General features: G+C 28.6%; 1 protein-coding gene across 2 annotated transcripts in view; it reads left to right on the plus strand.

Moving 5' to 3' along the window:
* Positions 1–14,013, plus strand: part of LOC129909845 (zwei Ig domain protein zig-8) — a 430,837-nt gene that overhangs the window by 134,796 nt on the left and 282,028 nt on the right. For both annotated transcript variants that reach the window (XM_055986959.1, XM_055986960.1), the window contains exon 2: positions 7,847–7,873. The gene's annotated coding sequence lies outside the window, so the exon portion shown is untranslated. The remainder of the gene's footprint in view (positions 1–7,846; positions 7,874–14,013) is intronic.

The raw sequence follows: 14,013 nt of genomic DNA on the forward strand, positions 1-14,013 counted from the left end.
CTCAGTTTTTCCCTCCCATTTTAATGTTCAGAACTTTAAAACCAATGTGCATCGGTATCTCCTTTTACATCCCTTCCTCCTTTCTTAAAGCTCGTACTGTGTATATATACATATTAAGGGTACCCAAAACCCCTTTAGTGCGCGCTCATTATAAAAAAAAAAAAAAAAAAAATGAAAGGTAACATCATCAGGATGCTCAATAAATTTAAATCAAATTTGTATTTCCTTAGATCAAAAGATAGAACCTGTTGAATAATAAAACTTTATTTTACCGTTATCTCAAAATTGTGAATACAAAATCGAATGAAATTTTGGGCAGCTATAGTGCTGTATATTATCTATCTACAATATAAATTTCATTTATCTGTTGAAGAAAAAAAGATAAAAATAAAAAAAACCGTTAAAAAAGGTCAAAAAACTTGATACAAAATAACTTGTTTTTCTCGTTATTCGGTCAAAAACCATTTTGAAATACCAATTTGCACATGTATGCGCACAGTCATAGACTACATGTTCTATAAGCTTGAGATTTTTTGAATGCTACAAAAGATTTAAAAAAATAAAAACTCACCCAAAAATACCCCCAAAATAAGTAGGTGATTTTCAAAAAATTCATAACTCGAAACGCAGAGACTTAAAAAAAAATCCGTATCAGAACCCTAACTTTTTTTTATTATCTTTCGAATGACATTTTTCAAATTGTCAAAAAAAAAAAAAATTCCACTACCTATAATCACTTCTTTGTCAAAGGTCTACCTCATGTTTTAGTTTTAGAAAACCATTAATAGCTTGGTTTTGAATTTTTTTAGAATTTTTCAATACCATTCTCAGTCTTGCAATTAATTTATCTATTGATTAAAAACAAATTCAACTCTTTGCATTGTCGCGTTTAGAAAATAGCCAAGTTTTTGAAATTTTGTTTTACCCCTATTTACCCTATTAAAAGATGAAAGTTTTTTAAATCCTTCAAATTTATTTAACTTTAGGTTATTATCTTTCAAATAAGCTATTGAAGATTTTTGTATCTCTAATAGTTTATTTTTAATTTTTAATTGAAATTTTTGCCGCACTGCGAAAGTGCGAGAGTGGAACGGAAGGAAATGGCGTCACTATATTGTGGTGGCTGCCATGGTTCATCGATTTATAAGACGTTATCACGACAAAAAATTCATTGATAGCCCAGGCAAATTAGTAAATTAAATCGCATTTTTCGAGTTGCAAAATTGTCTTTCAATTTATGAAAAATGATTGAGCTTCAGCTTTTATATTAATAATTTGAAATAGTTTAAATTTAGCCCATTCACATTAACTAAAAACTTACGTTATTACATTTTCTTATCTTATTATAATTATAATAATAAGTACTATAATTTATTCTTAAAGAATTACCCAAACAAATCAAAGGTTCGTCAGATATATGAAAAAATGTCATTTTTCCCCAACCTTGCGAGAAGAACCCCGAACTTTGACCAACTGTAAAATTTTATTTAATCAACTCACGAAATTGTTTTGTACCTATATCATTTTTTAGATAATTTTATTGCTAACAAGTCCTATTTCTATTTTTTTTTTTTTTTTTTTTTGTTAAAATGAATAACAATATTCAATAAAAACAATACTAATCTCTTTTCCAAGATGGGGGCTGCTCCCGACCTCCAATTATCTTAAAAAATTGACTTTTATGATAAGGACAACCACCCGAACACATTCCATGAAAAAAATTTTGTCCCACGAATAATGCGATTTCATGCCCATGTTTCGACTAATTTTCCTGATCTATTATCCGTTTTAGATAATTGAATTTTCAAGAAAAAAATTGAATTTTTTTGTAAAGGTATCAATAGTAGGTATCAATAGGATGTTGATCAGAAAAATTTAGTTCTAAAAAAAATATCTCTGTTGGCTTAACTCCATTGAGCCATATAATTTCTAAAAATTAACTTGGTCTAAGCTCTAAGGTCATTCTTCAAATTGAGCCAGTGTTGCCAGAATATTTTAAAGGTAAGGAACCAAATTTGAGAAATGTTGGAGCCAAAAATAGCCACTTTCAAAATGGTTCAAAGAACCCATACTATTTTTATTTTGTGTGAGATTTTTTTTTTTTTTTTAGCCGGCTCTGGCAACACTGAATAAAGTTACATTTTATAAATAGAAGTTTTAAATATCAGTGTTATTACTTACCAAGTGTGAGAACTCTTTTTCATCTAAATAGTATTGCAGAAAAACCATAGGCTTTGGAAATTTACGCCCTTAGGCCCACAAAAATTTAAAAACTTTCTGACATAGACCATTTTTTCCAGTTCCAGGTATATATAAAAACTCAAACTATAATAATTATATGAAATCGCGAGAAAAAAGTTTGATATGCCACACAATTGTCTTGAGACTAAAGCATGTTCAATTTCTCATTGATACTGGGTTTTTCCCTGGCACTTCTTCAATTATCAAGTGCTTTCTTCTCAACCCTTCACATGAAGTCGGTAACCGTCCAAACGACCCGTTTAGCCAACCAAATGCTAGAAAAAAACAATTAATAACAAAATAAAAAAGTTCAGATTCAGATTATACACTACTAGCCAAAAAACTTCTTTTGTATTAAAACTTCTATTCATATAGATTCTATCAAAAGACCATAATTGAATACCAAAAATGAAATACCCCAAACAACAGCCGAAAAATTATGGAAATTGTATCAAGCTGAGATTAATTAACTCGCCTTCATTTTATTTTGTTGTTGTTGTTGTTGTTGTGTTCGTACTAGCGAAGCAATAAATTTAAACATTAACCACCGACAAAATTGCAAGCACGCAACGCAGATTTGTTTGGCAGCTAAACAAAAAGCTCACATCAGCTCCAGGATAACAATAACAACAATTATAATAGATGCCGTAATTTACGAGGCCTTACTGTTATCGGTCGACTATAGAACACGAAAACGTTGCCACATGCGATTTAATGAACTCAAAAACGTTGCATCAAAACAACGACTTTATATAGGTATGGAGATAGGTTGTTTTTTTGGTATGGTTATTGGTGGGGGTAACACTGATGTATTTTGTTTATGTGTGTGTGCGGTATATTGGGTTGTGGTATTTGGTATAAATACAAACGGTAAAATAAGGGGTTTTTCTGCGGTAACTGGGTGCAATTAAAATTTGATCCAATGCACCCGAATAAAGTAGGCACATGAATTATATTTTCAGCGACCATTTGCAGTGGTATTATACCGTATATAAATTTGAAAACTGATAGTGCCCAGCGATGCGATATAATAAATCTAGGAATTAACAATTCTCCTCATATCATATATTATGTTTTATGTGTAAATGATACACTCAGAGAAAATAAATGACTAAATTAAGCATTAAGTTACCATATTTGCATATTAAAACTGATATACAGCGATACTCCTTTAAAGTTTCTCTTACTATTTTATAGGATGACCATGTGAATTTATAAAGATTTACGTACATCATTTTAATTCGAAACTGTGTGGTTGTGTTTTATCTCTGTCTCACAGCGGCAACCTGTTTATTAACTGAGTTATGCTGATGTCAAAGCAAATCTTCGCATGGAATCTCATTCATTTGCGAAGTTCTCTGAACTATTTGCGTTATAGACTGGATTTTTTTGAAAATATGTGATCGTTTGAAATTGGGAGAATTTAGAACCAAAACTCCACCCAAATTTTGTTCTTTGGAGAAGAATGAAAAGTTTGATTTTATAACTTGAATTTAAATTTGGAGCAGAGCATATGATTTGGGAGTGATTTATAACCTAAATCTTAAATTAAAATAGTAGATTTTATTGAAGCATAAACAAATTCCTTTAAATCATGCACAACATAATTCCACTACACCAAAATAAAATTTAAATTATAAAGTCTAACTTTTCATTTCTGTCCAAAAACCACCCTTGTATCTTGGATATTTAGTTTTTTTTTGATAATACGTTCTGACATGAAATATAGACTTTATTGATTTTTTATTAGCATGACAAACAAAACCGTAGTGCCAAATTTTATCACTATTCCAAAATTTTTAAAGTTTTTTACTAATATTTGAACCTGGACAAATTAAGAACCATAATGAAACACAAATAGAAACAAAAAGGTTGTATCAGTTTAAACAAATATACGAAGTTTTAAGTTGTTTCAACCTACGCCGGAAAAATGTTTCAATTTTCATGAACTTTTACAATAAAACTAAATTTTCGAAAAACCAAAATTCACACCTCATATTATAGACCAGTGCCAACAATTTTTGAAATAAAAAGAAAAATTATTAGCAGCATATGGGTGGTTGGAAAATTTAGGAAAAATGGGGTGGGTGTCAAAAATCGTGTTTTTTACGATTTCAGTTAAAAGTAGACCCCCTATCGAAAAAAGTTAAAAAAAACGCAAAAGTTGTAGATAATACAAATGTCTACAACTTTTACCCAAACCATTTTTTACTTGCGATGTACGTATTATATAATCAAGTTATGCATTCGTACAAAAAAAAAAAGTTGAGATAACATTTTTCCATGACATTACGATGGTCTGTCAGTCTGTCTGTCTGTAAACGAAGCTACAGCCTAAACGGATAGGCCGATTGATGTCAAACTTGGTATGTAGCGTTATTTGGTGACTCTCCAGTGGGGTTTTTGGAATAAATTTTTTTGGACCAAAAATAACGGTACTTGTCATATACCGATTTTAGTAAAATTGAAATATCTCAAAAACGGCTCCAACGATTTTATTTAAAAAATTCAAAAATTAGTTTTAAGCTAAGGTCTATCTTTTACTGAAATTTTTTTTTTTTAATCATTATTAACGGTACCTGCCATAGAACCGTTTTTAAATCCGATTATCTCCGAAACTGCTTATTCGATTTCAACGAAACTTTTTGTAAAAAAGCATTTATATAATTTAAATATAAACCAAATAAAATTTTCAAAAAAATAATTTTTGGATTTTTAAAAAAATTTTGAAATTTTTTTTTTGAAAAATCAAATTTTCGAAAACGGGACATTGAATTTTTTTGAAATTTTGTTTTTAGATGCTTATTACTAATTGCTACAAAATGGCATAACAATTTTATTTTAAAACTTTTTTTCCAAAAAATTATTTATAAAAAATTAGTTTTTAAAAAAACGGGTCTAAGGATTTTTTGAATATCTATTTTTATCTTTTACAAAAATGGTTGCATTTTAACAAAACTTAGTTAGAAATTACTTTTTTATGTTTTATTTTATCTATTTTAAATCTTTATAGGAAACTTAATAATACTTTTCTAATGGCCTTCGACCTTCTTAATTTGCATCCAGCATTAGAATGGCTCTCAAATTTTGAACTTCCAAAAATACTATTATTGTGATGTTTTGGCACGGGTCGTCTTTGTACTCGAAAACACATTTACACCAAATTTTTTTTCAGAGTGATCGTAGAATTTCTCTTTCTGTTTAGCATTATGAAATACTTGAAATACAAAATTCAATAAATAACTACAAAAAATTACGTATACGCCCGAGTGTAAATCAAATTTGTATGTGCACTATATCAAAAGATATAACGTGTGTTGGAAAAGAACATCTTTTAACCGTTATCTCCGAATTTTGAATATGAAATTAATTGAAATTTTGTATAATTATAATTTATTTAATATCTACTATCTACTGTACAAATTTCATTCATCTTTCTATTGAAGTCGTGTCGCGTTTTCGTTTCATCTTGTTTCAAATCACTACGATACTAAAGAAGTTTTCACTTCAAAATACAGACAAATGAAACATAAATTGTATTTTGAATTATAGTTTTGGTTACTTAGCAACCAAAAAGTCCTTTTCACGGATTTTTAACAATCGAATACACTATCTAAGGCGATTGGGTGCCAATTCTCATTAATAGCGGAAATTTTTTTACATTGTAACTTTTATTGTATTTGTTAAATGGTGATATGTTCACATCCCAAATGAAAAGAAGACAACATAAGAGAAGAACTCGTCTTAAAAAATCATTCTTTTTTACAAAAATAGTTATAAAAGAAGAAAATTACCAACATTTTAAACCTTTTTAATTTTTTTGTACAACTTATGGCCTCTGCTCCACAAATAGTCAATAAATCTATAAAATAAGTACATTTTGAATCAAAATACTTATGTATTTTGCTTTCTTTTTCGGGTTTTTTTTGGTTAATTCTCATATTTGCCTTGAAAATATATGGTGTCTCCAGAACCTCAAAATAATATCGAGTTAGTCACCAAAATCAATTACACCAGAACTTTTCACTTTAAGTACAAATTGTTCTTATTTGTAAATGCTGCTGTTGGTAGTACCTAGTTATTTCTATCATTATAAGAAAACGGGGAAGAAACATCTCCATATCCAAATAATTCAACTTACTCATATAATTCATTTACCTACTCATATTTATAAGCAACTCTGCAACGACTTCTTCCTCTAATTATTATAGTTCTGCCCTAAATCTTTGGTTTGAAAACAGTTTTGCTTTGGTATTCAATTTTCCTACATTTTTCCCTCAGTGTAGAAATGAAATGTTAAATTTTAATAATTGAAGACACCTAAAATAATTTATATATATTTAGGCTTACCTCGTTTTTTTTTTTTTTTTGTGGCGAAAAGTCTAACGCTTTCGCCATTTATAAACCATATAGATACTGAACACGAAACCTCTGATTTTCAATAACAAGTTAATTAATTTCCCAAGCGAATATGTCAAAAGTATGTATTAATTAAATATTATTATTATAATCGTGACACAAAGAGTCCTTCATTGTTTTCTTTATTTATATTTATTTATTTTTTTTTTTTTGTTTTTTTTGGTGTCACACATTTTTGCTTAACGCATCAAATGCCTCTGTTATGGTAAATATATGCCGATGATGAAATACGGATTATGATGATGATGATGATGGCGGCTTCGACGACAACGACGACAAACGACAATGTTTCCCCAAAATAATAATTAATGATACGGAATTATGATCGAGCGTTGAATATAGCTTAAGCTTGTATTCTGGGTGCTCTATGGTAGACTGCGGCAAACCGTAAATGAAATCCTAGGCGCGAGCAAACGGAAGGATGGTTATAGAGGTTACAAATAGGCTCTGCGTTACTATCATGATGGGCTCAAGGCCTTCGCACCTAATTCTAATTAGCTGTCTTGTTCACTATTTTCGCATTAGATTTAATAGTTTTCGCATGATGCGGATGTCGTTAAGGCTCTTTTCTGTTTTGTTTTTATATACATTATATCGACAGGATACACAATTATATAATGAAAAGGCGTGTCTCGGATGAGTTTAATTATAGCGTATAGACAAGAGAAAGGCGCGAATGTTCGCCTTTGTAGTGTGTATCAGTTTGTTTAATTTTATGGCGTGGATGTACCTATTTATGTATGATGTGCTTTGTGTTTTATTGATAGAAATAACTCGAGCACATGAAAGATTCACCAGTTGGTACTTAAATACATATATGACTTGACTATATAATTATTTAGTTTATGAGGTTAAAAACAACTAAATCTAAATATTCATGTAATGTTGATGTATTTATAATAAATAATAATTTATAAGCCATCAGATGTGTGGTCACGAAAAATGAGTATGGGTGTAGTTATAGTTACACACACACACACACCACTATTAAACCTAAAGCTTTTTATCTCATAAAGGAAAGATATTAAAATAATTAATTACACACTTTAATGCTTTGTTAATAGGATAAACGAGTTTTTAATTACAAAGGATTCACTCAACATTAAATTAGATAGAACAACCTTTTAATTGATATTTATTTATTTTAATTTAATGTGTGTGTTTTTTTTTCTTTCTCTCATTTTAGGAAATAACATCAATTTTGTAATTAAAGGTAAGTCGTTTTTATGTGGTTTAGCAATTGGAAATGCAATACTAATTATATTATGTATAAGAGTGTTTGTTTTTTTTGACGTGCAGCATTATGTTTTATTAGATACTAAGTTAAAAAAATTACCAAAAATGGTTCTTGGTTTTGTTTGAAAACCATTGTGGTGCTAAATCAAAATTTTAATTGGATAACTACCTATAATAGGTTCGGAGAAGCAAGTTATTTTTACAACAATATATACCTATTGTTTTTTCTATAGATATAAATTGTGTGGCAGTAATTAAATTTGTTTCCATCATACGTACTTTAGACCTTCCCTCATCAAATTCTATAGGTAATAATTTTTCCATGAAATATAAATACGTTCAATTATGTAATTTCTAAATATGCAATGTGTAGAAATGAAGGTAATTGGATACGTTTTACAAAATTTATAGGTTATTGGGTTGCCAATTATTCGCATCAGATATTTGCACTCATACGAAAATTTACATTGAATGTCTAGTGTTTTAAATTGCATAAAATTAAAGTTATTAACGGTTTTTTTCTTATTAAAAACGTGGGCTCAAATAAGAAGAAGTAAGAGGACGAAAATACTAAAAGTATTATTTTTTTGAGCGCACACAAATTTAGATTATAGCTAGTGGAGTAACTAAAGCTCAAAAAATGGCAATATTAGGGAACAGCTCTGATTTTGATGATCTTTAAAAAAAAAAAAAAATATTGTCCAGACAATTAAAGGAAAACAACTATATGGGAGTGAAGGACAATCTTCAATAGATTAGGCGATAAATGCAATTTTCTCACATATGTATTTACTTCAAACACAAAACAAAAATATTTAAACACAACGGCAACACCTACAATATTTAAATACACATTTTTAAAAAGCTTGAAACTTATTCATATATTTGTAAAATTAAAATTAATTAAATGGAAGAAAAAGTTTTTAAAAAAATGGTAATTTAACTCAGATTTTTGAAATAAAAAATTATTGAAAAAATTTTAACATGTTGTTTTTAAAAATTTTTCGTAATATAAAATGCATTTATTTTTCAAATTTTTTTGGCCACATTTATAACGATTAGAAATTATAAAAGGAAATGTCAATATGTATTACAGTTAATGAAAAAAATTAAAAAGTATTTCATTTTCTAAGAACTTTTTTTTAATAGAAATTTGAAAAAAAAAATTTAACTTATTTTTTTTTAAATTCAGCATTTAAAATATAAAGTTAGTTTTTTTTTATTCAGTAGCCCTTATTGTTGAAAGTTAAACAGCAAGAGTTTAAAGTTCTTACTTGCCATAGTCTTTGAGAAAATCAATTATTTCAAAAAAAAAATCCATTGTAATTAAAGGAATTTTTATTTATTTTTTTTTTTTTTTTCAAAACGGTAATAAATATTACCTTTTCCTCTTCGAACTTCATCTGATAATATTTATGACCAAACATTTTTCAAAAAAAAAAATCATTTTTTATTACGAAAAAGTTTGAAAAAAGTCATTTAAAAATTTTTAATAGGTAAGGTTTTTTTCAAAACTCTGAACTAAATACCATTCTTTCAAAAACTCATGATAAAATTTAGTGGATGTAAATTTTACAAATAGAAATGAGATTCTGGCTTCTTAAAAACGTATATGCAAATATTGTAGGTGTTGCCGTCGTGTTCAAAATACTTTTTTTTGTGTTTGAAGTCAGTTTGTGAGAAAATTGCATTTAAACGAGGGAAGATTGTTTTTTACTCCAATATATTTTTTTTCCTTAAATTACCTGGAGAGTCTTTTGGTATAATGGTTTTGTAAAAAAAAAATTAAGTTTAATTTAAAAAAAATACGGCAACATCGGCAATTTTTAACCTTTAAAGTATTTTTTTAAATACCGACATTTGAAAAAAAAAAACATCAAAATCAGAGCTATTTAAAAAGTGCACTTCCAGTTTTTTCAAGCAAATGGAAAAAAAAAATTGAAAAATCATTTTCATTTTAAAAAATACCTACAAAACTAGTTTTCGCGGGAAAATTTTTTTTTTTAAACCTAAACCAGAAAAAAATGTTAAAATTTTCCTTTTTTCTTTGCCTACATTTTGTTTTTGCCTCACAAAAAGAAAAAAAAAAACACCCTTTCACATGAAAAAAAAAAAATGTTTGCGATTGTGATTTATTCTCAATTACAATGGTAGGCCATGCCATACCATTTACAACATGCATGTCAAACTTGCGGCTTGCGAATAACTTTGCGGCCCTCGACATTTTTGATCATTTTGAGCTTAAAGCCTGGTACACAGATCCGGGCTAAATTTTAGGTCCCATAAAAATTATCGATAAAATGCTTAGATACATTTTAGCTGGGCTAAATTTTTTCGACAGTTTATGGGGGCTAAAATATATCTTATTATGAGTTTGTTTTGACCAATTAGAATTCGAAATTTGCTAAATTTTATCGATCTGCGTACCAGGCTTATAATTTATATTTACTGTTCAACGAACATTCACTTGTTTTTTTTATTATGAACAAATGAATATGAAATGTATGTAACCCAACGGTAGCTTAAATCATAAATGCCCTAGTATGGCATTTTGATTTTTTTTTCATAGACTTAGGTCACCCTAAGTAAGTAAGTAGGTAATTTTTATAAAGCGGATATCTTTTTCGGTCAGATTTGGGACAGTTTAAAACTGCCATGTATAAAATCGTTTGCAAATTTTACGCAACCTTCCGATGCCAACAGATATTTTTATTGTTAAGAGAAAAAAGATCCAGCCTAATTACACCTTGGTCTGTTGAAAAAAAACGATATTAAAGAAGAGATTCTATAGGTATCAGAAAGAAAACATTATTGTTACAATTCTTTTAATTTTTATAAATCTGTTTATGAAAATTCTATTTTGCGGGCCCTAAAAATTAAGATCTCGCTATTATGGCCCCTAATAACCATTAAGTTTGACATGCCTGATTTACAACATTGATTTTTTGACGCAGATTTTTCCTTTTTCCAAAAAAAAAAAACACCTATTTACCACACATATTCATTAGAAATCAAGTGAATGTTTCAAAGCGTGACTAAAACTTTTCTGATAAAGTTACAACATTTCTGGCTAAATATTCAAAAAGCACTCTATGTCAATGAAATCTATAATTTTTCGTCCGACCGCTTCGAACTCAAATCACTGAGTCTTATAGTCCACGAAACGTTATGCGGTTGTTTTATTTAATTTAATTTTTTGAATTAATTTTGTATAGATACTGTTTTGATACAAATTTTGATGAAAAAATCTTGGACGCAATGATTTTTTTTTTTTTTTAATTTTTCTAAATCCTTCTTATTCAAGGCAGAATTGTTTTCCTCTAAATTTATAGTTCAACGATTCACGCATGAATTTTTGTTAGGATTTGTTTAAAAAAAAAAAACTTGTATTCCAAAAAAAAAGTCCAAAAGTATGTTAACAAAAGATTTCAAACTACAATTCCAATCCTCAGTTGGGTGGTAGGTAGTTCACGTTAAGTTTTCTATACGACCTTGGCCAGTAATTAATGAATTTTATTCGAATCATCATAATATTGACCCAAAAAAAAAAAACTTTGTACCTATGTTTAATGCTTATTGCGTAATGTTTTCACTATCCAGTTTCACTTTAATTAGTTTTTCGATTTTCAATTTGCTCCTACCCATGACGACAATATTATCACAAAAATCATGAAATTTGTTTTCTACAAAAAAAGAAATGAAAATAAGTAAAAAAAACTCAGTGGAGAACCTAATTAGCAAATTACCAAACGTCAAATGTAAGCCTTGATTGGTTAAAAGTTGTGCAACATTTCAAAAAAAGTCAAAAAGTATTGGATGTTTGGTATGCATTATGCAATATCCGTGAAAGCAAACACTTTTCCCTAAAAAAAATTAAAACTAAAAAAAAAATGTATTCCATAGGGTTGGGCTGGAGTTTGGCTTTACCTGTCATTTCTGTCAACTTTTAAGCTCTCCCTCTCTCCATTTCCTTACATGAGTGTGCCCACTCGAAAGGAAAGTAAATTCAGCAAATATTGGATAAAAATTTTATAAAAAAAAAAAAAAAAAAAAATTGAAAAAAAAGAAAACAAAAATAATCGGCTATGAGCGTAAAACTTTGTGCTCGAACATTGAATCCTCTGGTTGATGGTTAGAAAGTTTCAAGTGGCGTTCTTGTTCTAAATTCAATAGCCTCTATTTTGGTCATATTGAACTTTTAAATAAGTTTGTGGCATTCTATTTTCTATATGTAGATTGGAATTTGTATACATATTTTTTTTTCATTTTAAAAGTGAAAAATATACAAAAAAAAATTTCCAAGGCTTGAGTGCAACAAATTTTTGGAATAAATTTCTTGTGGACAGTACTCGATAAAGTTCTTGTGTATTTGCTGATGTTTTTTTTTTTTTTTTGTTTATAAAGTTTCAACAAAGTTGTTGATTGAACTCAATTGAGCCATTTTATTTATTCACAAAAGGGGAAAAAATGGCTTCTATTTTTATTCTGTTAAATTTAACTGAATTTGAAAATAGTTTTTCTTAGCCTTTTTTGAAGGGTCATGTTAAACAAGGAATGAAAAATATTTAACATTTGATGAATGAATTTTTTTTATTCCTGCTGAATGTAGAAATAAATGGAGGTTATCCGTATATAGTACAGGTAACATAGGCTTTTAAAAAAGAAATAATTGTTACACTCATGAAACTTGGCAAAAAGTTTGCTTTCGGGATAAGAACTAAGTACAAAAAAAGTCTATACAAAAAAGTTGGGTGGAAGGGTGTTTATCCGCGGACAAGAGGGAGGGGGTGAAGGTCAAAAATATACTGAAAAAAATTGTTTGTCGAATATCATCATATGACACATGTTTTCAAGGTATTTTTTGATGCTGAACCTAATGACATAAAAATAAAGTCAATACGATTGCTCTAAGAAAAGTTATTGCAGATTAAAAACAAGGGTGCTTGTTTTTTGACTTCAAGAAGTAAAATATAACCGAAACCCTTGTGAAAAATATGCTACACTGATAAAATTCTTGATGAAGGTTTTAGCTAAAGCAGGGACAAAGGATTCATAAATTTCTTTAAATTATTTTTGGAGAAAGGGTGTTTTTTTGATGGGTTAAGTTGTGTGTGAGGAAGTTATCATAACAGCTGACTTAAATTTTATTAATTTTTAAAACTTAGTGTAAATGTTTTGGTTGGTGTAAGAATTAAGAATCTATAAAGTGTACAAAATTATCTTGAGTGAGAGGGTGTTTTTTTTTAAGAAATGATGAAATTCGGAATTAGTACCTACCACAAAAAATTGTTACACCAATGAAAATTGGTAAAAATATTTCATTTATAACAGAAACCAGGAACCCGAAAATTCTATAAAAATATTTTAGGTTAAAGGGTGTTTTTTTGAGTGAAAACAAAAATGATGGGTCACCCTAATGAAATTTGGTAAAAACATTGATTTTGGGATAGAAAGCAAGAATAAAAATTTTTCATAAAAAAATTTTTGATGAAAGAGTGTTTTTTTTCAAAGAGACAGTAAAATTTGTAATTGGTCACAAAAAGCCAATGATTCATTTAATTTATGGTTTTGATGACAAATTGAACGTTTATATTTAAGTTCTCAGACGTTTTACACGAATCATCTGCTCTGGCTTCTTGTACTGCTCTGGCTTCTTGTACTAAGAGCCAGCGTTACCGTTGAAAATTTTTGAAAGGTCGCTGAAAAAGTCGCTTTTAGAAAAAAAAGGTCGCTAACCTGAAAAAAATTGAAAAAAAGTCGCTTTTTTGTCGAAAAAGTCGCTATTTAAAAAAAAAGTCGCTAAATCGTTTTCATATGTTTTTACATAAAAAAATAAACATAAGTTGTCTTGAAACAAAGTTTTTATTAACAATAACGAAATTAGAAACTAAAAAAAAACAGTCTTCATTTTAGGATCTTAATAGGCTATTGATTATGTAGTTTAGAAAGGAACTACGACATTCACGGGTTTTTATTGCAGGAATCGTTGAATGGGTTATAAAAGAAGATAAAATCGCGGAGTGCTATTAAACGAGAGGGTGGAAACTGAAGATAGGGGTGCAAAAGCCCCCTTTTTTGTTTTTTCAATATACCTCGTAAACCAAGCAAAATTTTGAT

Source organism: Episyrphus balteatus, chromosome 2 (assembly GCF_945859705.1).
Source record: "Episyrphus balteatus chromosome 2, idEpiBalt1.1, whole genome shotgun sequence".
In the NCBI taxonomy this organism is placed as follows: Eukaryota; Metazoa; Arthropoda; class Insecta; order Diptera; family Syrphidae; genus Episyrphus; species Episyrphus balteatus.